This window comes from Protopterus annectens, chromosome 9.part0 (assembly GCF_019279795.1).
Source record: "Protopterus annectens isolate FY-2018-M chromosome 9.part0, PAN1.0, whole genome shotgun sequence".
NCBI lineage: Eukaryota > Metazoa > Chordata > Ceratodontiformes > Protopteridae > Protopterus > Protopterus annectens.
Genome location: NC_056743.1, coordinates 1,269,831,806 through 1,269,859,068, shown reverse-complemented (window position 1 = coordinate 1,269,859,068; position 27,263 = coordinate 1,269,831,806). Strand labels below are relative to the sequence as shown.

The 27,263-nt window shown below is 38.1% G+C and overlaps 1 protein-coding gene across 1 annotated transcript in view; it reads right to left on the bottom strand.

The window, feature by feature from the left end:
• The window catches only part of KCNIP3 (potassium voltage-gated channel interacting protein 3), a 1,359,129-nt gene that overhangs the window by 358,617 nt on the left and 973,249 nt on the right, over positions 1–27,263 (bottom strand). The gene's annotated exons all lie outside the window — the stretch shown is intronic.

Here is a 27,263-nt window from a genome sequence, read left to right as displayed (position 1 = left end):
CTGAAATGTGTTGAACACAGCTGGAGAGATTCTCTGAGCACAGATAAAACAAACATCACTCCAATAAGTTTTATTCATCTGAAAACCAATACAGTTTGCCATTACCCTCCCATGGCTAACATTACAGAATGAAAGGGTATACCAATTACCCAATACAGTCAGATGTCAGGTAGCACTAATCACGATAATACAGGTGGATGCCATATGATGCTAATCATGGCAATACAGGTAGATGTTATGTGGTACTAATCATAATGATACAGGTATAGATGTCAGGTGATACTAATCATGATAATACAGTTAAATGTCAGAGAATATCATTCAGCATGAAACATTTAGGTGGAAGAGAGCACCTGTAATTTCGGTGTAGTTAGCATGACTTCCAGTAATTATTTTTTTTTATGACAGTTGGAACAGATCATGTAGGACTATCTACTGTAATAGAGGTTAATATCAGAAGGTACCATTTATATGATACAGTTATATAGTAAGAGTTACCCATAACTGAAGTATAGTTAAATGGAAGGGGGTATTTATAACTACAGGCTATTTAGAGGACAGAGGGTACCAAATATGATAGTACAGTTAGATGATGGGGTAACCAGTATCTACAAGAAAGTTAGATAATAAGTGATATGAGCAACTACACTACAGTTAGATGGCAGGGTGTTGTCAGGGTGTTGTTATTAGTAAATACAGTACAGTTACATATCCTGGAATCCCAATAATTGAAGGATATTTAGATGGCCGAGGGTATTTACAGTACAATCAGATGGCAAGGAGCACTACTAACTATATTATAGTTAGATGGTAGTGAGTATCAGTGACTATTTTAGCATTAAATGACAGGAGTTGTTAGTGACCACAGTGCAATTAAACAGTCAACAGTAATGAAAGGACTTGTAGTTACTGTTATGGTGCCATTTGGCTTGGCTACTGCTGTGCCATTTTGTTGCAACAGTATGGTACATTTCCAGTCCGAAAAATGTCAAAATCTGAACCTGCACAAGTTTATGCAGTGGCTTCAGTAAGGGATCCAATCCGAAAAATGTCAAAATCTGAACCTGCACAAGTTTATGCAGTGGCTTCAGTAAGGGACAGCGTGGTTAGCTAGGTGCTATAAATGTCCTGTGAGAAACATAGTTGTTACCTACTATTCCGTTATATAAAGACAATGAGCCAGAAAGCTAAGTGAAGGATCCTAGGTTCATAATTAAGTCAACCATTTCTTATGAAGATCTCCCATAATAGGGTAACTACAGTGGCTATCTTTATTCCCAAATCAATAAAATAAGAGTATAGATAAATGAAGTAGACTGCATTCTAACCCCCGCATTTCACTTTCTGGTCAGAAGCATATCTCTGCTGTGTGTCAGATTTCCATACATTCTCTCTGCCACTACCACAAATCTACCTACCCCAAGCCAGATCACAGTCAAATGGGGCCCTAGATAGGGTAAAGGACTAGCCCAACCCCCCACCCCCCACAGAGACCAACATCCCATTACTTGGCTGTCTTTCCTGAATCACATAACACATGTCAGTGCACATACTGCCTTTTTTAAAATCTGCAATGATCACAGAGATTCAGATTTAATTCAAAACATATTTTAAAATTTACTAAACAGTGGCAGACATTTGATAAAAAAAAAAAAAAAACAGTCACACTGAAAACAGACTTAGCATGAGCAACAATAAACCTCTCTTCCCTTGAAATTCACATTAATTGAAAATGTATCTGGCAGCCCATTAAATTACAAGAGACGTGTTGAGACTCATAGTCAAAAATAATATAGTGAAGCATTATGTATGTGAGGAGCGCAAGAGTTCAAAAGACAAATGTGCAACACATTTGCTAACACCATCGGACAGCCCCCTGGATGCAAGTGTCCCTTTTCAGGGGAATCCTTGGAGCCCTGTCTGGTGATATGACTTGGCCAGAGTTACACAGTAAACAAATGAAGGCGGACAGAATCAAACTCTGTACTACAGAAGCACCTCATAACCTCACTCATCTACACTAAGTTCCAGATAGACTTCTGCCCTGCACAGTGTATCTCGCACCCGCTTGTCTGGAAAAAACAAGTTTAATGGAAAATGTATTCACAGTAAAAATATTAATATTAAACTTATAGACTTCATGCTATCTAGTTTATTCACAGCCAGATAATAAATATATTAACAGACATCAAAGCAAGGAAACCAAGACTTGTACCAAAGAACATAACTTATATAATGATACTCCTGTTTACTACAATCAGTTCCTTTCTTTACACCATAACTACTGTGGGTTGCAGGAACCATGTATTTATACACAGACAACCATCAATTATAGCCACTTGCATCACAGTACACCTCAGATGTCTGCTTGCGATCAAGTAAATGATGAATTCATAAATAATGGGTGAGAAATTTACCTCAGGTCGCTGCTTCCAAAAACATACAGTGGAGCACACTGCAACCACCCCCCAGTCCTCTCAACTTTTTAGTTCAAGTCAGAGACAAAGACCCAACAATTGTGAACAGATTTTAAATTTCTCTTATTTACTTAGAAAATGCATACAATAAAATGCTTTGCATTAGCAAGTATTTTCTAAATGATATACAGTCAGAACTTCATCATTGCCATTATATAATAACTACAATCCACAACAATTTATCAGAAAGCCACACATTTAAAAGGAATAGACAAAAGTACCTGTCCGCTTCTTTGCTCAAGAATTCTAGACATAGCCAAAAGTAATGAGGGGGACAAAGGCACATATTTTAAATATCATTTTTTTTATCTATTTGCTAATCATGTAAACTCCCTGTACAAAGTGTTCTTTTTCAGGGATGACCCAGAAGCACTGTTTAGCTGACTTTCTGGAAGGCAAACAGTAGGCAAATGGAGATGGAAGGATTCAAACCCTAAACTCTTGACTACAAGAAGCAGTTAGTTAATAGCTCAAAGCTGTAAGTGCCAGGCAACTCCAATTTATTTGAAATGCATTTTCTGAACAATAAATGTGAAACTCTAATGACTTACCGCATTATTGACTGTGGGAATTATCAGAAAATGAAGAAGTCACAGAAGATCAGGCAGTTAGTGCAGTAGAGTAATTCTCTAAAGTCTTTATCAGCTGCTTCTTGTAGTCAAGGATAAAGGGCTTGATCCTTCCTCACTCTGTTTTCCCGCCGTGTGACTTTGAGCAAATTACTTAAACAAACAGTGCTCCTAGGAGGATACAAATATGTATTTTCTGAGCAATAAATATGATACTCTAATGATTTGTATTACAAGTGAATTGTAATCCTCGGTGATTTACCTTAACTGTATTTTCTGTAAAGTTTGCAGTCAACAGAGGGCAGTTAATCTATATCTATCTATCTATCTATCTATCTATATATATATATATATATATATATATATATATATATATATGTATCTATATATATATATATATATATATATATATATATATATATATATATATATATATATAGTCATCATGTTCATACTAGATAATCCTCTCACACACACAAGTGCATGCGCTCTCGTACCGCACACACACACACACACACACACACACACACACACACACACACACACACACACACACACACACACACACACACACTAGTAAGTATTGATACATATATAAAATGTAAACATCAAACTATTGCTACACATAAGGAAACTCAGTATATGGAATCAATCATTCACAATGATATAGATAGCAGAGACAAAGATATACACAATGGTGTTACAACACTTACACTTAAATGACAGGCACACCATTGGACTCAACCCAATTTGGCTTTGTCAAGGGAAGGTCATGCCTACTAAACCTGAAGAACTTTTTTGAGAAGGTCACCAAGGCAATGGATGATGGGAAAATGGTGCAAACCACTACCTGGACCTGACCAAGGTATTCAGTACAATACCTCACTTGGGTGTAGTTCACAAACTCACTGAACAGGACACAAACCCATACATAACTCATTAGATTACCAGCTGGCTAACAGATAGAACCTGGGAAGTCAGGAGTGGTGTATCATCTCCACTAAGAGACCAGTCACCAGCAGGGTACCTCAGGGTTCTGTGCTGAGACAGCTCCTATTTGGCATCTACTTTTTAGAGGTAAAGGTTAATGTGAAGGGTCTTTGGCTGACCAAGTTCATGAATGACTGGGAGTTATTATACATTACCCCATGGCACAAACATCTTACAAGAGGGTTTAGCACAGATAAATGATTGGTGTCAACAGAGCTGTATCCAGCACTAGACAACCTAGGCAGTTGCCTAGGGCTTCTGTTGGTTGGGAGGGCCCTGGCACATGTAAGCAAATAAGTAAACCTTTGCCTTCCTGTACACAAATAAAGTCAACTGCCATTAGGACCTTGCAGGAGACAGCATGCCATGCACAGCAAACCCCATAGTTAGCCCCATTACAAAACCACAAAAGATTTATATATTACTTCCACACAGTAAGCAAGCAAGTCATTATCAGAGTGAGCCAAGCAGTCAGTTATTTTTGCATAACAACCAAGGCAGGTGTGAGAGCGTGTGTGTGAAATTTCCCAGTTAAGGATACTGCTTAGTTAAATGTCTTTGATAAGAGTCAAACCCTGATCTTAATTATTGTCAAGCAAGTGCCCTAAACTTTCACACCAACTGCCAGATCTCAATTAATTTTCTTTCTCTCTTTTTTTTGTAAATCAGAGAAGATTACAATGTCAGTCATAGAGTTTCACAGTGGTTTTGTTCAATGCCAGTGGTGTAGTAGGTAGCATACTTGCTTTTGGTGCAGAAGGCTATGATTTCTCCTCCCACATCAGGTAGATTGATTGTTAACACACACCAGGTTTTGTTAATATAGCACAGGCAATTTATTCTTTAAGAGCAGCCGACATTGAATTTGCAGAAGAAGCACTGAAATGCAAAGTTGTTTGTCATCAGCAATGTCTTCATTAGTTACAGTTCTCTTTAATGTGGAATTATTCAGATGATTTTTACTTCAGTAGAGTTTGTGCATACTGAATTATGCTGATGGATTATAATGATAACAGTTTGAATAGCCTTTTATGATTGAAATGTTCTGAAATCGTTAGTTTTTGTCATTACTGCTTCATATGTTTTGTTTCACTGCTTATTGGAAAAATGTTAAAAACTACAAACTCAAAGCACACTAACAAGTAGTGCTGTATTAAACAAGGAATATAATTTAATACAATCAGGGCGATGAATAAAAAAAAAAAAAACACATGCATTTATGTATGGTCCTAAAATGTGTGCAGAGGCCCATCATCTGAAAACAGTCCAAAGTTATAATTAATCCACCACTGGTCACGTACATTTTCTACGAAGGTGGATTTCAATGCAGTTTCAATGAATGTGAGTTTCAAGGGTAGAGAAGGTTACTGTTACTCATGCTAAGTCTTTTTTTCATTGTGAGACTATACTATTTTGTTTACCAAATGGCTATTAGTGTTTGTGCTATAAAATTTGAAATAAAAGTTTTAAATTAAACCCAAATGTCTGTAATCATCGTAGAAGTAAAGAAGAAAACTGTTCACACACTGACAGGTTTGAACAGTGTTTATAGTAACTGGGAAGAGATAGTCAAGCAATGGGACAAAAGAATGGTTGCAGGGGGGGGGGGGCGTGGATCCATTACTCTGCCTAGGGCCACATTTGAACATGATCCACCTTTAGGTTCCAAAGTCATGGATTAAAACTCAATTCTATTAAATGCATTATAGTGTTGTTGTGTCTTTCGGCTTATCCTGGTTAGGGGTCGCCACAGGGGAACTCCGGTCCGCTAATGTTTGGTAGTGGATTTTTACGTGCCGAGTTACCTGCCCTGATGCACAACCTTCAACGAAGGCACGCCCATTCAGGCATGCCTCCACACAGGAGACGCTCTAGCTGAGAACGCGATAACGTCTTGCTGTGAGGCGACAATGCTACCGCAGCACCACTACCGCGAAATGCATTATAGTGTGCTTTGGGAAAATTGCCACCCAAGCTAATTACCCCTAAGAGCTGACCCAGTAGTCAGTGATCTGAAAATATATGTAAATATATATAAATGGTAATCTGGTCTTTGACCAACATGTGACCAAGAAAGTAAGAAAATCATTCTATGTCACCCAACTTATAAGTAAAGGCATGGCATCCAGGTCCAAGGAAGTCATACTGCCACTTTATTCGGCCCTATCAGGCTCATTATTGAGTACAATGCCTCCTTCAGCATGTACCTGATCAGACATATGCAACAGTCTGAACACCCACAAAGGTTCCTTACCAGGATAATTCAGTATAATGCAGGGTATACACCTACGTCCTATATGTATCGCCTTAAAGCCTTATCTTGTACTCTGTCTTGTACAGAGGCAATCTGATACAAGCATCCTTGGCTCCAGCTCTGATGGAACATTTGCACATCCACAAAATGAACAACATCAGAACCACTAGATGCAAGGATTTAAATTTTGTTTGTGACATAAATAAAACATGTTGGTGAGACAGATATGTGCCTCAAAGGATCCCCTGCTCTGGAACAGGCTCCCCATCAGTGTGAAGCAAAGTCCATCCCTAACCCTATTTAAGCATTACCTTTACCAGTTGATGGGAAATGTGAAATTCAATGCTTGTCTGGCTCCCATGTCTCTGACAGATAGAGGCAGACAGTATTGCCCAAACTAACATACCCTCCCGCATAATCTTTAGAAACTTCCTAACTAATATACCCCCTCCAAGTAAATGCCCATGATACATAGGGACACAACTTGGTTGGACTGCATGGCTACACTTATAAAGGCCCTGACGGTCGTAAACCTTGTATATACAATGGAAATAAAAAGTGTACACACCCCTATTAAAATTTCAGGTTTTTGTGAAATAAAAAAAAACAAGACCACAATAAATAATTTCAAAACTTTTCCCACCTTTAATGTGACCTATAACCTGTACAATTCAATTGAAAAACAAATCTGTTAGGGTAAAAATATAAAAAATAAAAAATGTACAATAAGCTGGTTGCATAAGTGTATACATCCTTAAACTAATACTTTGTTAGAGCACAGTTCACTTACTAGAGTAAGGCAAGATAGAGTGGGTGAGTAGTCCTTTCTTTGTCAGGTTTCACAAACAGACTGCTGAGAGATAAGTGACATCTCTCACTAATATCTAAATATCATTTTACTGCTGGCTATAGAATGAAATTACATCTGGTCATCTGACTCTGGTTCCCACACTACCTCCCGACTAGAAACTGAACCCGAATCTTGCACATAGGTGTCATAATACTTAGAACTTTGCTGTGTTACAGCATCTGGAAGCTATAGAACAATTTTAATACTTCTACTCTTCTAACAGAGCTACTAAGCTAGGCTTCTCACAGACATTTCATCTCTGCCTGCAGTCTATTGGAACCTATATTTTGCAGTTAGAACAATGTTATATGCTCATACTCTGGGTTTCTGTAAAATACCAGAATCAGGCTAAAATAAAACTAATTCCTGATAATCAACGAAAAGAAACCGATGACATCATCAGGCAAAGTCCAATTTCTTTGTTAACTATTAACTCTAAGATAATAGCAGTTGGGAATGGTCACCTACTAAAACTGAATAAAAGTAAAATACAATAAAAACACAATTTAGATAAACTTTATTGTGCCACTAATATGAGAGAGAAGCATTTTTGTGTAATAAATGAACTATTTTCAAGATATGTACTCTTCTACAGATCAATGCTATTGACTAAGTAATAGTACTTCTTGGCTATATTTCTTCTCTGGACAGTGCTACAATCAAATTACATGCTAGCAACTCCCCACCTATAAGAGCAAGAGTTTGATGTAGATGTCAGTCAAGATAAGAGAAGGTATTGGGGTCAGTTAGTTATGACATGGGAGATGAGCAAGTGATGGTAGAGATTGTGGGGAGTTGTTTCTGGCAACTGAGTTAGAAATGGAAAGCACTAGACTGGTTAGGGTGAGGAGACATACCACTTTTGTGCAGGTGCTGGAATACATCAGATCAAGTGGCTAAGATTCACTGATCTAGATGGCAGGAGCATGGCAGGGGGTGGAGCTTGCAGGGATTTCAAAAATTGAATAGGTTTGTATGGAGAACAGTGTTTGTACTTAATTCCAAGCAACCATGGTGAAGAAAAATATGGAACAAATTTACATAATCTCTTGCTAAGATGTGGAAGTAAGCAGTCTATGGTGCGTGGAAATAAAATCACATATAGTACTAACTTTGTAAATAAACTGTGTCAAGTGGGAGAATAACTGCAAATCTATAAACACATACATCACTTTAGGATTATTACTTTACTTAGTACTGTGGATAATTAAAACCAAATTGTGTACACCAGTACTGTCATTGATTTGATCAGGTGTTGAATACCATTTAGTAGATGAAAGTGCTTGACTCTCACGGTAATGGCTCAATAAAATTTCCTGTTAATTCTTACAAATTGTGTTTTAACTGTTATGTGTACAGGGTTAGGTACTATTGGCTATGTTACAAACCAAAACAACTGGAAGGTTTTTATTTAATGTGATTTAATGAGATGATTTAATTAATAATTAATGTTATTAATTTAACTTAATTGATGTGATTATATATACATGAGATTTTGATGTGTGTGTTATATTACTCTGGAAAGGCTGTGTGCTGAGGAACTAAGAACATTTTGTGGCTTATTAAAAGAATTTTTGGGAATACTGGCTATTCTTGGTTGTTTTTACTATTGGCTATGTTCTAGTTTTATTTATTAAAATGTATAAAACAAGTTATTTCACCATACTGACACGGTTCCCAAACAGACAAAGTACACAAATTCATCAGAGCCTTGAGGCCATCTTAACGGAAATACAAACTCAAGGTCCAAAGGATAATGAAATAGCTTTACTAAGAGTCAATACATAAAAGGCACATAACCTTCTGTAAATCAAAATTTTACATGTGAGGTATTAAAAGCTTTCAATTTCCAACATAAATCATAAATAAAATAAATGTATTAACTGGCAACACATATGTCTATTTATCTATTAACATCAAATTTCTCATAGAGTATAAGTTAGGCAAGGATGATGTGTGTCCCAAATGTTTCATTTTGGCCGCAGAAACTTTGTTACAGCTTGTCTAGAAGCAGAATGGAATTCATTCTCTAAACTTATGATTTACAGACCATAACACTGCATTGCACAATGAGGCAGCATTTAGTGTTGCTGGTTCACTTTGCTTAGCTTTTCAGTTCATTTCTCAGCAGAGGTATCTTCTGTGTGCACTCTGCATGTTTCTCACTGTTTGGCCATGGGTTTTTGGGGTTCCTATCGTGTAGTCAAACCTTTACAAGTTTGAACCATATATGGTCGAGACCATACATTCGAATTTGTAAAAGTTCGAGCGTTTGAATGGAAATCTCCGTAAGCGGAGGTTTCCATTCACTTCAATGTGGTGGGATCTCGGAGTTGGTATATTTAAGTAGTGGGGGGTGCAGGTGGGCTTGCCCCCCTGCTTACAAGTTATTGTTTTGTCCTTGTGTATTTTTTTTACATACTCGAAGTTCTGTAACTTTGAATATAATGGTTTGACCATTTGGTGTTCGGAGTTACGGAACTTCGACTGTGTAATATACACCCGGTTATTGCTGGCTACTCTATTATCCTTCCACATCCCAAGGATTTTTTTGTAAGTGAAAGGGTGAGTCTTTTAATTGTCCATAAGTCTACATGCTGTATGAGAAGTGTGTTTGTATGTACACTGTGCAATTGGATGACTCTTGTTCATTATCTTACACCCACTGAATGCCAGGAATAAGCTCTGGTTCACTCATGACAATGCATTTGGTTAAGTGAAAAATCAGAAAATGAAGAGATGAATTAATGTTTATGCAAGTCATGATCTTATCTGTTAATATATCTTAGAAGTCAGTAGAAATGTAGAAGCTTTCTTTAATCTTACAAATTATAGCAAGAAAAAAAAATAGTAGGTTGCAGAGCCAAACCACAGAAATCAAAGCTGCTGGCTTTGCCACAATCATACACGATAATTACAGACACCCATATGTTCCAGGTGTGTTGTACCATAAAGACTTCATTCAAGCTATAACTAGCTATTCCCTCAATTAGTAACTATTTTTTAGTTTTATTAAATATTGGCTTTACAAGAGAAAGGCTATTAAAAGCAAATTAATATTAATATGATCTTGGGCTCCTGGGGTGGGAATGAGGGTGGTGTACAAAACTGCACTGGTTATACGTAGAATTAAGATACTTTATTTTGTTTTCACAAGGGTGAATATCTAGATTAATGCCTTGATTTGAGCTATAAACACGTTGTATTAAGCAAGTAGGTTTTAAAAATAAGACAAAATTATGTAAGTGATGAAAAATACTAATCTTCATATATCTGCAAAGATATTAGCTTTTTTCATTAGCAAATGTTTGGCCGGAGTCAAAATCTGCAGCTGAAGGCAGCTGCACATTCTGTTCTGAGTGAAATTTTCAAAGATTAATTGCTGAGTACTTTGACATGGAGACAAGCTATCTGCAAATGCAAGCATTTAATCCTCAGAGCTCAGAGTACAATAGTAAGCAGTTTGGTGAAAAATACAGTTTGATATAATGGTAACTGAATAAGAGATAGCAGCCTTCTTAGCAGTCTTAATACTTTAATAACTTTAATAGTACAGCATCCAGTCTAGTTTTATTTGAAGATAGCCAGTGCACTTTTTCTTAGGGCTAAAAGTGTTTTCTGAAAGCATACAAGCTATTTTTCACATCTGAGAGGGGAATAGAGAGACAAAAGAACAGAGAGCAATCAATTTAATTGGAAACACAGGTTGTAGCATGTACTTTAGCACTAGTAACCCTAATTCTGGGTTAGGTAATGTATATCGATGCAGCTGAGGATTTGGGGAAATTGCTCCTATCTGGCGGGTTAATCTTAATTTTATAAAAATAGACATAGTTTTGTCTGTTTGTTCTAAGTTAATAGGGAATGGGGTGTTTTGAAAATGTATTTAGCTTTTTGTTTGAGGGTTTTCATTAAAGCAAAAAATCTTAAAAAAAATTACAAAGGTTCAAATGGAGGTGAAAAGAAACAATGTATAAAAGATCAGCCTGCCAAATATTAGTGTGTGCATGTAATGCAAAAGTTGCAAATACATGTTAAAAACTGCCATGTATAACAGGTGGGAATAATAGCTTTTATCATAGTGGCTATGATATCCATATTGCCTTGGAACATGAATGACCTTACAGGTATAGACAAAAAGGAAAGAGCATTGAATTATATTAAAAATGCAGAGTGCAAATAGAAATGTTGTAGGAGACACATTTGGAAAGAAATGAGATTTTGACAAAGAAAGAATTTCAGGACGGATATTCAGCAGAATATCAGGGACTAAGGAAAAGGGATGTGATAAGAGGCTTCAATAGTGATAAAAGAGGGAAAAACAATAATGGCAGATTTGTGGTCATAAGGGGTTGTTGACAAACAGTGTGATTACGCTGGGGTGTGTATTTATATTCCAGCAAAAACTGCTATTATGGAGCTTAACAACATTTTGGGAGAAATAATAAGCTTTTAGCAGGGAATATTACTTATAGGTGGGGGCTGGAACTTGATTTGCAATAGTGAGAATGCAATGGGGGACCTAGAAAGGGAAATATAACACAAAAGGGTACATTTCTGAAGAAATTTGTATTTGGTATAGAAGATGTGAATTCAGTTGTAGGAATTCAGAGAAAATGTACATATTATTATTCAAGGTACAATAACTGGGCTAGACTACGTAGAAATTATACTTTACAAGACTTTGTGGGAACATGGGTGAAATTTTTGGCTAGGTTATAAGGGCCTCCAGGCCAATAGCCTAGTATCATCCTATGAACCTATATGCATTTGATTGAAAGTTTCAGAAGACCTCCAAGAACTATTTCAGATCATGCGCCAATAAAAACTTAGATAAAAAATGCAGGGTAATGAAATAAATAAGACACTAGCACTTTTACAACTAACAGTTGAAAAGAGTGGAATTTAAGAAATGGGTAGTGGGAATTATTCGAGAGTTACTAGGGAAATATCTTCAGGAATTATAGCTAATGAGTGGGATAAAATGAAAATGGTGTTTAAAAACATGGTAGAAAGAAAAAAAAAGGATATCGTTAAGAAGTAATATGAATTACTTAGAGAGGCTGACAAAAGTTAAAGTATTGCAGAATATGGGGAAACTTACAGAACAAGAACAGGACAGGTACAAATGTGGAATGTGAAAGAGAAAATAAGGGAGTATTTGGAAAATTTGCATGAGTTTAGAAATATTGCTGTTAAGCAACTATTTTTTTGCTAGTAACTCCAGAGCACAAAAACTTTTAGTGCAATGACTTAGGCAGCAGAAAGTAGAAATGATTGTTGCCATATTTAGGGAGCCTATAACAAGAAAAATAAAGTACAGTTTTGTACCTACCATAAATGTAGATGTTCGAGGATCTCCATTGCTGCAGTCCTGACATATGGGTATTCCGCTGTCCATCATCGGCCCGAATACCAAAGGGCTAGAACCGGCGTCGGTCATCGGCGCCCGAGACTGACGTCAGTACGTGTCAGTACAAATGCGCATGACCGACGCCATAACCTCAGTCTTTCTTGCCTCAGACGTCAGAATGCAAAAAACACCACCCAAACCCCAACCTAAAAAGAAAAAGGGGGAAGGAGGGAGGGAAAATTGGACTGCAGCAATGGAGATCCTCGAACATCTACATTTATGGTAGGTACAAAACTGTACTATGTTCTTCGTCTCCCATTGCTGCAGTCCTGACATATGGGTAGAATCCCAGAGCAATGGAAAAAAAGGGAGGCTGGTCAACTAAATAGCATTAGGAGCTGCTGACATGCCCTGTAAGATTGCAGTGGCAAACCCAGCCCTAGACCTAGAATAAAGAGGTAAATGATAATGCTTTGTAAAGGTATGTACAGAACTCCAAGTAGCTGCTTCTAGAATGTCTTTAGTAGCTACCCCTCTCAAAAAAGCAGTAGAAGTGGCCGTAGCCCTAGTAGAATGAGGCCTGATCCCAGCTGGAACATCCTCACCATGATGAGAGTAACAAAAAGCAATACAATGGCTAATCCACTTGGAAATAGTTTGTTTGAGACAGCTTTCCCTCGTGAAGTCAAAGCAAAAGAAACAAATAATTGTTGAGATCTTCTGAACTCTTTGGTTCTGCTCAAATAATACCTCAACTGCCTATGTACATCCAAAGAATGCAAAACTTTTTCCCCTTCATTTTGGGGGTTAGCATAAAAAGTAGGCAAATGTATAGATTGGTTCAATGCCACATTAGAAATCACTTTAGGCAGAAAAGTAGGATTAGTACGTAAGGAAACTCTGTCATTGTGAAAAATCAGAAAAGGTTCCACTGCCATGAGGGCCTGTAATTCAGATACCCTTGTAGCAGAAGTAACAGCCAACAAAAAAGCAGTCTTCCAAGACAACAACTGCAATTCAGCCGTAGCTGCAGGTTCAAAAGGAGGCAGAGTCAGCTTTTCCAAAACAAAATTAAGATCCCAGGTAGGAGTAGGAGCCCTCCGTGGGGGTCTGATATTCTTTGCCCCTCTAAGAAACTGTTTAACCAATGGATGTGAAAATAAAGGAGGGTCACAATCATAGTGAGCATAAATAGCTGCAGCATGCACTTTTACAGAAGAGAAGGACAAACCCTTGTCCAATAAAACAGTCAAATATTGCAATGTACAACTCAAATTAGGCAATTCGACATCAAAGCCTTTAGCTGAACTCCAAAGAAAAATCTCTTCCATTTACCAGCATAAACTTTTCGAGTACTAGGACGCCTGGCTTCCAAAATAACATCCAAAACTTGTTGAGGGAGCTGAAGGTCCTCCTTCTCTAAAACAGAATGCGCCAGGCTGTCAGGTGTAGGGATTGCACCCTGACATTGAGAAAATGATTGTTTTCCTGAGACAATAAGTGAGGAATCTGTGGCAATGGCCAAGGTGGTACATGAATTAAGCTCCTCAACAGAGGGTACCAATGCTGACGAGGCCAATCCGGTGCTATAAGGATCATGCAAGGTTTGTCCCTTCTGACTTTCAACAGCACCTTTGGAAGAAGAGGCAAAGAAGGAAAAGCATACACGTGAAGGTTGCTCCAACTGAAGGATAGTGCATCTATTTTCCAGGCTTTCGGATGAAATAGCCTTGTGCAAAACAGTGGCAGTTGGAAATTCAGAGGAGAAGCAAACAGATCTATGTCCGGAGTTCCCCAAGCCATTGTCAACTGGAGAAATACCTGAGGGTCCAATTTCCATTCGTGAGGATCCACAATCTGTCTGCTCAGAACATCTGCTAAAGAATTTTGTGCTCCTGGCAGAAACTGTGCTCGAAGAGTGATGTGCAGATTCAAAGCAGTTTCCCACAACAGCATTGCTTGTCTGCAAAGAGGGTAAGAATGAGTTCCCCCTTGTTTGTTGATGTACCACATGACAGTCGTGTTGTCTGTTCGAATCAACACCAGTCATGGTTGAAGTAGGCTTTTGAATCCTTCCAAAGCAAATTGAACTGCCAGCATCTCTTTCATGTTGATATGCAAGTGAAGTAGCTCTGGGGCCCAAAGGTCTTAATCCATTTTCCTCTGAAATGAGCTCCCCAGGCTGACTCCGAGGCGTCTGTCGTTAATATCTGACTTGCCTCTGGTTGGGTCACAGAGAGCCCCTTGTTTAGGTGACATTCCTGAGCCCACCACAGAAATTCTCTCTGAATGCAAGGTAGAATCCGAATGACAGTGTCCAAATCGTGGCAGTGTTGAGTCCAAACGCTCTTGAGATACCATTGTAGCTTCCTCATATGCAGTTTGGCATTGGGAAGTACTAGAATGCAAGATGCCATGAACCCCAAGGCTTGAAGGACTGTCCTTGCAGTCAGCCTGGACATTACTGATAGCTGTTGGAAGTATAGGTGAAGATTCCTTTGTTTGTCCGGGGTAAGAAATGCCATCTGAGCAGCTGTATTCAGTTTCACACCCAGAAAACACATCTCTTGTGAGGGTACTAGACCGGACTTTATTTCGTTCACAGAATACCCTAGGCATCTTAAAACTGTCATTACATACTGCAGATGTTGAAGAAGTTCGTGCTTGCCTTGAGCCAGAATCAAACAGTCGTCCAGATAAGGATAAATTTGAATTCCTGTTAGCCTGAGAAAAGCTATTACTGGAGCCAGGACTTTTGTGAATACCCTGGGTGCAGTAGACAAGCCAAAGGGCAATGCAGAGAACTGATAATGCAAATTCCCATTCCGAAACCTCAGGAATTTCCTGCAACTGGGCCTGATAGGAATGTGAAAATAGGCCTCTTTGAGATCCAGAGTCACCATCCAGTGATCTTTGCCCAGCATAGGTAACAGCTGTTGCAGTGTTAACATCTTGAATTTTGGAATTTCCAGAAAGGTATTTAGAATGGACAAGTCCAGAATTGGTCTCCAAGTATTTCCTTTCTTTGGCACTAAGAAAAGACGGGAATAAAACCCCATGCCTCTTTCTGCAGAAGGTACTTCCTGTATTGCTTCCAACTGAAGCAGAGAAGAAATTTGAGTCTGTGCTTCCAGTCTTTGCTGACGAGGCACATCCGGCATACCTTTGAAAGGAGGGAATGTGTGAAAATAAAATTTGTAGCCTCGATTTATTATGTCCAATACCCATTTGTCTTGGGTAACCAAATGCCAATTCCTTTTGAAAAATCTCAGTTTTCCTCCTAGAGGGGCTGCCAGCAAGGCAGAGTCCGGCAGCTGAAGACACGGGTCATTGGGTCTGTTTCCGAAAGGACTGACCCCTGCCCTCCCCAGCAGAAGGGGTAGAAGAACTCAAAGACCTAGAAGTAACAGGACCCTGAGAGGAAGCCCTACCTCTACCTCGCCTCGACCTGCCCCTAGATTGATAATCCGAAGAGGGGAAAGACCAACCCTTAGCAGGCCAATTCCTACTGAACTTAGGGGGCTGAACCTGTAAAAATCCTTAACTGTCTGCATAGACTTAGCTTTTTCCTCCATTTTTTTCAAAACTGATTCTACTGGAGGGCCAAAAAGAACATCAGATTGTAGAGGAGCATCCATAATTCGAGCCTTAACATGCTCTGACAAGGTCTGATGTTTAAGCCAAGCATGCCTACGAATAACTGAACTAGTAGCAGCCACCCTGGAAGAAGCCTGTAAAGCATCAAAACCACACTGCAAAGAATGCTTACCAACTTGGTCTGAAGCATGCACTAAATCCTGAAGCTCCTTACATTCAATACCTTCAGCTAAAGCATCAACTTTACATTTCAATTGGCCCAGCAAATAATTTTGATACCGGAGCATATGAAACTGACAATTTAAAGCTCTCATAGCCAAAGTGGAAGAGGTATACAGTTTTTTACCCCACCTATCCAGGGCCCTAGCATCCTTGTCCAGAGGAACTGGATTTCTAACCACAGAAGCCCTAACCCCTTTGGGGCCTTGAGTAATAGTTTCTGGATCAGCCCTAGGACTCTTATACAAGTACTTGTGAGCTTCCGGAACCCTGTAGTATCTATCTGGTTTACCCGGGCAGGAGGCAGAGAATCTGGGTTAAGGGCAGCCTCAGAAAACACATCCTGAACAACATCCAGTACAGGGGGAATAGCCAAGGGCCTATGCTGAGGCAAAAACAAGAATTCTCTAAGTCTTTTACGAGAATCAGAATAATCCTGGCCCTCCCATTTGAAATGTTCCCTCATGGAATGCAAAGTCTCAGAGAAAGAAAAATCTTCTGGAGGGGACGCAGAGGGAGTAGAGTCCTCAGCCTCCGAATCAGAATAAGGAGGGAAATCCTGAAGTTCTTCTACAGAGGAATCTGACTCATTGGAAGACTGAACCAAACCCTCCAACTCTGTCTCTACCCTGGGCCTCTTCGCAGGGGGGGGCATAGAACCCCTAATTAAAGTAATCAAATCTTCAGCCATCTTTAACATGTGCTTCCTAGGAGCTGGACCCTGGGGACTAGCACCAGCAGGGGCAGACGTAGACTTAGAATGGGCTCTGCTTTGAGAAGGAGGAGGCCTAACTACCCTATGAGGGGAGGGAACCACTGACATTAGAGAAGCACCCTCAGCCTGGCCTAACACAGGAGAAGCCACTTCCTGCAGTAACAAAGGCTCCCCTTGAGACTCAGGTAAACCTTCAGAAGGAGCCGCAGAAGTAGCCAGTGGTACTACAGAACCGGCGTCCGGAGTGGACGCCTCATCCTGTTTGGACCGCAAAGACTTTTCTTTGCGTTTCTTAGAAGAACCAGTTGTCGGAGAATCCGACGGCATGTTATAATGACAACGTTTACCAAACACCAGCCTAGCACAGTCCAACCGACATTTAATAGTACGCTTGTTAAAAGTAGCACAAAAGCAACACCCAACAACGTCGTGCTCAGGCCCTAAACAAGGAATGCAGAGTGAATGGTAATCCCTATGAGGAATCTGTTTCCCACAAGAAATACAGTTATTAACTTTTTCTGACATCCGTCAATACTGGGGCAAGAAAAAGACAAAAGTGTCCCCAACGGGGTACTTAGCCCAACTTGGTCTTCGGTCTGAAACTCGAAAACCGACAATTCCAGAACGCCAAACGGCACTTGCAAATGCTGCTTCTGCTTAGGACCACGCGGCAAGAAAGACTGAGGTTATGGCGTCGGTCATGCGCATTTGTACTGACACGTACTGACGTCAGTCTCGGGCGCCGATGACCGACGCCGGTTCTAGCCCTTTGGTATTCGGGCCGATGGTGGACAGCGGAATACCCATATGTCAGGACTGCAGCAATGGGAGACGAAGAACATCCAGAGATACTGTAGAGGTTTTAGAGATATTTTGGAGGTTTTATGAAAATTTGTATAAAGCAAAAAAAAAATGTGTAAATCGCAAAAGAGCACAAATTGAAATATTTATGAAAGACATTATTATGCCAGGGTTAGAGGTAGATGAGGTTCATGAACTAACAGTTATGAGGTGATGGGATAAAAACAATGATGTATAATCAATATTTAGGAAAGTCTTCAGAACACATGCTATTCCTATGGAAGTTTGGAATTTAGGAAGGAAGAAAGTGACAAAAATCTGCAAGATTTTGCTTAATATTTAAAAAGGAGGAGAATCACCAATATTTCAGTAGAAATCTGTGGTGGCTGTATTACATAAGGATGGTAAAAACCCATCAGTACCAGATTCATGCAGACCCATTTCAATTTTAAACGATGATTATAAAGTGTTTATGTCTGTAGTAGCTAAAATACTGGCAAAGGTGCTGCCAAAATTGATTAGTATGCATCAATGTAGTTTTGTGGAGGGGGAAGGCAAACTTTTGAAAACAATAAAGTAATGATGATCCAGAGGGAAGCAGAATGCAAGAAAATACTGTTGTAGTGGGTCTGAATGCAGAGAAAGCATATAAAAACAGTAAGCTGGGATTTTATTAGCAGGAAAATGGAAGTGTTTGTATTCCCTGATACAATAATAATAATGTTAATTAAGAGGGTATATGAAGTATCAGAGGCAAGAATTAAAGTGGGAGAGTTCCTCTCTGATAAGTTATGCTTGAACAGAGGAACAAGCTAGGGTTGTCCTTTTTTTTCTTTGTTATTTTGTTTTATATTTAGATCCATTGGTGATGAAAATAAGGGACCCAGAAATGTAAGGATATAATGAGTATGGTACTCAAGAAAAGTTGGCTTTATTTACAGATAATGTTAATGTGTACCTGATACATCCAGAAAAGGACAGCTCAGTGTTGTGGAACATTTTGAGACAGTTTTGGGTCTTTCTGGGATATAAAATTAATGATGATAAAACAAAGGCTATAGCCATAAATTATGTACCCACAAATGAATTGGTTCAGTAATACTCATTTGTATGAGGACATGATAAGATGAATTATTTAAAAGCATAGATTAAAAAGGCTTCTGTTATGGCTCCTGAGAGCATGTGGGAAGAAACTAAAAAGATAATATAAAAATTGAGAAACTACAAGCTCTTGTTTATGGATATGGATAGTAAGATAGAAGCTTTTATATATGGGTTATGTATATTTTTATCAACTAGAGGATAATTTATAGATAATAATTAAGATTAAGAGTTAAGTGGGACATTCACTACACTAATTTGTGTGCTACATTTGTCTATACTCATACTCTTCTATAATTTTAACCTATTATCTCCTCATTTCCACTACGCTATCTTTTCCCCATAGGATACACTTTCTGTATTCAAACTCATACTCTTGTATAGTCTTTACCTATCAACTCCTAATTCTACTATTTTGTTCTTTACACAATGCTTACCACCCATATTTTACTCCTTACCTGCTCTTCTTTTTTTTCTAAAATTACATGCTACTAGCAGCAACTTCTTGTAACCCACCCTTCTCCAACCATCTCTAACCCGACACTACAACACTTACCCTTATTTCCTTTTTCACATTTCATCAAACTTGTTCAATGCCACCGGTGTTAAACTCTTTAGGTATAAATACATACCTAAGCCCATTCAATCCTGCCCAATGCTCAAACAAGTGAAATACATACTTAAATACCCTAGTTCACTACTATATATGTATTCACTACAATTAAACTCAGTGGCGACATCCACCCAACCCCAGGGCCTATCATGTACCCACTGCAACCAATTATATCTCCTCCATTAAACAACATTAGTAACAATAACCTCTCACAGACAAAATCTGATTTACTAATGCTAAAGATGAATCTAAGAAGTCTCTCTAACAAAATACATGAACTGCATGCAGCCCTCTCCCTCTGCTCTCCTCACATAGCCATCCTAACTGAAACCTGGCTTAAACCTGAAATATGTAATAGTGAGGTTCTTCCACAAGGATGTGACATCCATAGACTGGATAGGCTTAATAAGCGTGGTGAAGGTATAGCAATTCTATACAAAAACCCACTAAAGCTCGCCTATCTAGACATGCACTCACCAAAGTTCAATAATGCAGAATTGTTATTTTCTAAACTGGAACTAAACCCCAATAAATTCCCATTTCATAATAGCAATCTACATTCCCCCCGATAATGAGCCCATCTTAATTGAAGACATTCTACAATGGATATCTACAACATTTTCTCAAGAAACCATTATCATGGGAGACTTCAATCTAGATTGGTCAACATGTACATCAGAAAACTCCACTAATTTCATAAACCTACACGGCTTTACTCAATTAATAAAACATCCAACTTGAGTAGATAAAAAGTCAAATAGACACTCAACTCTAGACTGGATCTTCTCCAACAAACTTTCTCTTGCCAGTAAGTCAGGATGTCTTCCTGATAGTTTAAGCGACAATCTGCCCACTTTCCTCATCCGGCAATGCACACACCTCCCCAAAACAGTAATAATTAGGCAAATACATAACAAAAAAAAAAATTCTCCTCACAAAACTTTATACAAATCCTAAAATGCTGTGACTGGTCTCCCCTGAAATCTTTGTCACTTGACAATGCAGTATCATATTTTAATGATACTTTCCTAAACATTCTCAACAGTCAGACCCCATTAAGAACCATAAAAACTAAAGCAAACTACTCTCCCTGGTTAACAAAAGAAACCAGATTTCTCTTAAAAACTAGAGGTAAGGCCTGGGCAACTTACCACTCTAACAAAAACTCAACAAACCTAAATAACTACCGTCAACTCAGAAATAAATCTAAAAAAACAGATAAAACGATAAAAAATCCTACTATACAGCAACTCAACAAAAATACCAAAATAACACTCAAAAATTATGGACAAGTATTAACCAGTTATTACAGCCAGGCCAGTCTGTCACACCTACTCCTTCACCTACAAATACAAATGAAAGTATTGCAGCCCAGTTTAATAATATTTCTCTACTTCTATCCTAAACCTTACCAAAACAAATAATAATACCCCACTACAAATCCCCACTGAATCTCATTTTTCAATCAATAACTTTTCTTTTAAACCAGTACCAACTAGCTTAATAAGGAAAATGCTTAACAAAATAAAACCTACCAGCCTTGCTGCTGATAATTTACCTGCTGACTACCTCAAGCTTGCAGCAGAAGACATTGCCTATCCAATAACAATATTAATAAATCGTTCCATAAATGAACTATGTGTACCCATAATCTGGAAAACCTCCTATATAATATCACTACATAAAGGTAGAACCAACATTGACCTTACTAATTACAGACCTATCGCAATTCTGTTACCCCATCTAAGATTTTAGAACAATGCATCCATTCACAACTCATGACTCACCTAATCTCCAACAATCTACTAACTAAACGCAGTTTTCAACCAAAGCATAGCACCATCACAGCACTATTACATTTTACAGACACTATCAACCCCTTTTTTAATAATAATGGACAACTAGTTTCCTCAATATTCCTAGATATGTCCAAAGTGTTTGATACAATCTCACACCAAAAACTTCTACAAGAACTCCTGTCTCCTAAACTAAGCCACTCTGTTCTTCTTTGGTTCCATGCATACTTATCAGACCAACAACAAGCAGTAAAATGGCGCAATGAACTCTCTCCTACACTACCCGTAACACTGGGTGAGGTTCAATCATACGTCCTCTCTTATTTAACATTTTTACTAATAAGCTCCATTCAGCAACTGATTCAGTCACAATTATACAATACGTAGATGACTCCACATTTATTTGTGCTGTGCCCTCCCTCTCTGAACTCCACAAAAAAAAAAAAAACAGCTCTTTTACTGCTGTAGATTCCTGGCTCTCCAATTCACAATTAATCCTCAACCCCAACAAAACAAAACTAATGTTATTCATAAACAACAAACAACAAACCCTCAAACCAACAATTACCTTTGCAAATCTACTCCTCAAATAATTCTAAGATTGAACCCATATCACACACCAAACTTCTTTGTATTACAATTGATAACAACCTTAAATTTGATAAACATCTGGTAACTGTCATTAAAAATGTTCACATCAAACTCGGCTCCCTATATAGAGCTAAACCATATCTTACTGATTACTCCAGAAAATCTATTGTAAGGACTCATTTACTATCCCTCCTCCTATATGCCTTTGCCATTTTCACTAACTAAACTTGAAGCATGCTATAATAAAATTACTTGATTTGCCAACCACTCCCCATATAGAGGACACCACTACATTGCATTACAGCAACTTAAATGGCTAGAACTACCCAACCTCCTTAACCTTACCCAGCTTAGTTTTGCCCACAAGATCATATATCAACCTGAAAAATGTCCAGCTCTTCAAAACCTACTAAAAACCCAATCTAACATCAGACAACTCAGATCCTCTGATAAGCTCCTTCTACAAGTAACTAGATCTAACAGCTTCCATGGTGATTCCCTCTATTCCAATAGTATCTCTAGATTATGGAACATGTCCCCTCAGCCAATATTATCCACTGTCAACTCCCATATATTTAAAACACTTCTCAAATCCCACCTAGCTCAATCATAGCTTTGCTCCTGTCTTAATCTTGGCTGAATAATATTATTACAGTATTTCTAATTTCTTCCTAACCAATCTTTTTCAAGTCACTTTACTATTAAACCACCTTAATGTACTATTGCTTTCTCACCCCAGAACCATCTTTATCCTCTTATTATGTATTTTTTTACTTTCTCTGTCTAAATTAACACTGATCTTACTTGAATAGACCTGAGTAATCTACCAGTTACTGTAATACATCTTTAAAAATGTATTATTTACTAAATTTCACTGTATGTAAACCTATGTAAGATTTAAATTAAGATTTGTAAGTTTATAATCTGCTATGTTTCTCTTTTTTCTACTGAGGCTACTACTGTTTTTGTATTTTAAATAACTGTATATTTTCAATTATGTCATAGGTAATTGTAAGCTTTCTGTTTAAATTGGGACTTTACCCCCGGGCCTCCACTGAAAATGGGTTAAAACCCAGTTTGGCTATCCAGGTAAACAAATGTAAAAATAAAAATAAAATGATGCTTCCAATAGAACAAGATGATTTAGGATTGCCTGATCTGAAGGGATACTTTGGACCTACAGAGTTAAGGCTCATAAACACAACAGAAGCAGAAAGTTATAATTCAAAATGAAAAGGGATGATGGTAAAGCAGGGTGATGGCCATTTATTACCCCACTGGGTGAAAAGCTGACCACAAAAATCCATCATTCTGGCATTTATTAGGGATGCTTTTTTCTGTGTGAATCTCAACCCAAAATCCCACATGCCAGCTGATGGGTCTGGATTGTAATGCAAACTTTCATACATGTACAGTGATGTGCATGCCTGGCTCCAGCTACAGCATACACTGACTGGCATCTATGTCCCTGTCATGGCACAATTGCTTTTGACATGTTCTAGTACTGGTAATGCACCACCCTCCACTAGGAGGCAGTACAGCAGCAGGCCTTGGCTTCATCCTTCCATTTAGGATGGGCAGTCCAAATTCAGTTGCTCACTAACAACCTTCTCTGTCTTATTCCCTCAGTGTGGTTTTGAATGCTACCTAAATTCTCCACTTATGATGACTGACAGACGTACTACTGAAGAAAGGGTATGCAGTATTGGCAGCACACACACACACACACACACACACACACACACACACACACACACACACGCACACATGCACACATGCACACATACATGCATACACATGTGCATACCTGTAAGCATAGGAAGAAATCATAATGTCTGAGTCTTAGGGCTCTGAGCTTATAGAAATAAACACATTGATGAAACTGGTATTTACATAATATAAAAAGCACTAGGAATGTAATGGTACAGTATAGTCAGTTTTATCATTAAGAATGCAAATTAGTGTAGTTGTGGTTAGCACACCTAAAAACATTATGGATTGCCTTGTAAGAAGTCTGAATGCTAATGGTTTTGGTAAGAATAGTAAGGAATTAATGAATAAGTAATAGGTGATCTAAATAAGCACATACAGAAAGGAGAAATGTTAGTTCTACTGATTTCAACATTATATACAGCACCAAATGAAGAATCTGTGCTAATAATGTGGGAATAATCTATATCAGTCTTGATAAAAGCTTCTCATTTACAGCTCTTGAATGATTTTTCAGCCCATCTATGCTTGTCTGAAGTTTTGCTTAATAGTAATTTTGAATAAGCAAACTGTTACTTCTTGACTCAATCTTCCAAGCATGCTAGATGTGGAAGAATGGAGAAACTGATATTTTCTGTCCTGCCCTACTGAATGAGGTGATTAAGTGGGATGATCCCCTGTGGATACCACATACTGCTAGCTGGCTCCCGGCAGATTGCAAGATACTCAAATATATACACAGAGGGTAGGTATGTTAGCCCACTTATGCAGGTTAACATTACAAATGGAAAGCAAGAGGGGAGCTTGGCTAAATACTTGTTTGCACATACAGATTTATTAGTCTTTAGCTGCACTAATATTTTGTTTCAGCTGACCAGTGTCAACAGTCTTAAGTCTGATAATAACATGCAAACGTTTTTTGTTGGTCTCAGTGACTTTGTTGAAATGTAGCTCACTGAAACAGAGTTTATCAAACATCCTTTTCTGAAATCAGAATTCACTGAACTTGTACTTTTGCCTACATTATTTGTTGACTCTAACTCTAAGAATGCAAAACCTAGAGGATCTTACTTATTATTATTTAATTATTTATTGCTCTTGTTGACCGCGGTTGTCTGATTAGGCTGTGGTAGTCCCTTTTCAGCAAAGGTCTAGACAGCAAAGCCACAACAGGCAATTCTATACAATATATAAAAATGCAAAGTTTAAACTTACAAAACAGGCAGCAACTGAAAGACAGCTATGGTAAAAAATCTACAATCAATAAAATAGAGAATAATTACATTTTAATACAAGACAAACTGGCATAAGCATTGAGGTTTAAAATGTCATAGGACAGGACAGGAGAAATAAGATAGATGAGGTATGGGAAATACGAGTAGAAAGCAGACAGGATATTATAAGAGAAGAAAGCAGAGAATACGTGAGGAAAGATGAGTAGTGTGTATATTTGTTAGAAGACAGAAAAAGGCAGGTATAATGAGTTGAGGTAGTTGTAGAAGTTATTAAGCATTATAAGCGTTATAAGCGTTATTAAGCACTACTTGGAATTTTACTGGGGAGGAATCTTGTCAGAGGGTACCTACAAGCAATAGAAGTATCAGTAAGGGTAAAGGGATAAATGACAGTAGGAAATTTGCATAGAGAATTTGCTTTGTTTAGTTATTTAAGGGTAATGTAGGGTGTAAGGGCCAGGGTAGTCTTTTTTCACCTTTTCTCCAATTCACTGTGACCTAGATATTACAGTAAGTATGGGATGAAGGAGTGCAACAAAACATTTTTGACATTTATTTTTATTTGTTTAGATGATATCTGTTTCTGAATTGCTTTCAGTGAGTTTCCTTTAAATGTGGTACCATTTGGTAACTTATCCTCGTGCTGTGTTTTTCACTCATATTAAATCTCATGTAGAGTACAGAAATCTTACTGCCAGGTTATCACTATGAAAACATTCTTGTTTGATCAAAAAGTTATTAGGGGTGTCTTCATTTATAATATAATCAGAAGTATGATAATGTCATATCAGTTTTATTGTTTAGTAACTTTTTGGGGCCATTTTAATTTATTTTGATAGTAAACAGTAAGAAAGAACTATTTCTTTCTCTTTGGGATTTGGGGATGCATGTAGATAGTGACCTAATCTTTGATCATCATATGTTTCTAAACTGTTGCGTCAGGACAAGATAGCTACTGTTGTATTAACTTTTATACTTTCCAGGAACCATAATGCAATAGAACACAAAATACTATATCCAAGCCTTGCTGTAGGAAGGAGCAGACAGTTTAGGAATCCCTGTATGAGTAGGTGATGAGGAATGATAAAAAACAGTAGACTTGGAGATATCTAATATCATTAGTCCAGTAATCCCAATACCATCTAGTAAAGGGAGTTGATTATCCAAAGCCTGCCAGAAAGTCAGGAAGAGAAGGAAGTGTGATGAAGAAAAAGAAGAAGCATTCAGTGCAGCAGGTGCAAGAATTACAAGAAAAAGAAAAAAGTATAGATCCCTTTTTATGATACGCCTTCCAAAAACTATAGAGAATGGAGTGGATGTCAGGAGAGGGAACTGTGGTCAGAAAATGAAATTAAAGAAAAAAATAAAATAAGGAAAGCAGACGGGTAAAGCAGGAAAACAGGGCCCAAGGCTAAGCAAGTCACTGAAGTTCTAGATCATAAACTCTTCAGGAGTGTTGTCAGTCTTAGAATTCAGAGGCATGAAACATGGGGAAACATGCAGTAATGGGTGGGATCCTTCATCAGTACAGGGCTTCTTACTCATGGGAATCACAACTCATGCTTCTCAGGTAACACTGTTTTTGAACCAGTTCACCAAGCTTCTGGCTCAGACTGGGATGAAAGGAGGTGCTATGCACCAGTCAATAATAAAACAGGTAGAAACACATTTCAGTGCAGGGATAGGGTCACTGTCAAAGGTTGAAGGATCAGGAAATCTAACTTACCCAAAGACAGTTTTGAAAGAATATCCGTTCAGTGTTCATTTTACCAAAAACATGAGGCAGCAGTGTGCAACAGGACAGGAAAAAAGAGGGAGATGAAATGGATTGCTGATTTTACAATATATGCCAGACCATTAGCTGTGATGCTGCTAACAGAGCTGTAGATTAATGATGCAGTTCACAAGAGTTACGATTCTGAAGACTGATAAAACATAACACTCAGGAAGGCATTTTTGCTGAAAGATATAGGTTTTTGCTGAAACTAGTCTGTTTGCAAAAAATTAAAGTGTAAAGACTTGCATGTTGAATATGTTTGGTACTGACAGTTTGTGTTGTACATTTGTTTTTTGTTTCCATGCACCTTGTTGGATCCATACATGCAAGGAAGTTGCTTTATTTAAAGTGCAGATTCCCCCATAGCAGATTACTGGGTGTCTCACAATGAAATCACATGCCCAAAATGGTAAAGAGAGAATTAATAGTGTAAACTGTGAACTGTTATAGGAGGCAATAATCAGCCCTGCTATCAGTTTACATTGAATATTAAAGGTTAATTCAAGTTTCACCCTTCCAGTTCTGTTTTGCCTACATGTTTTTATCTACACATATACTCATAATGTATACATGTGCATATGTAATGCATATATATTATATGTGTGTGTATGTATA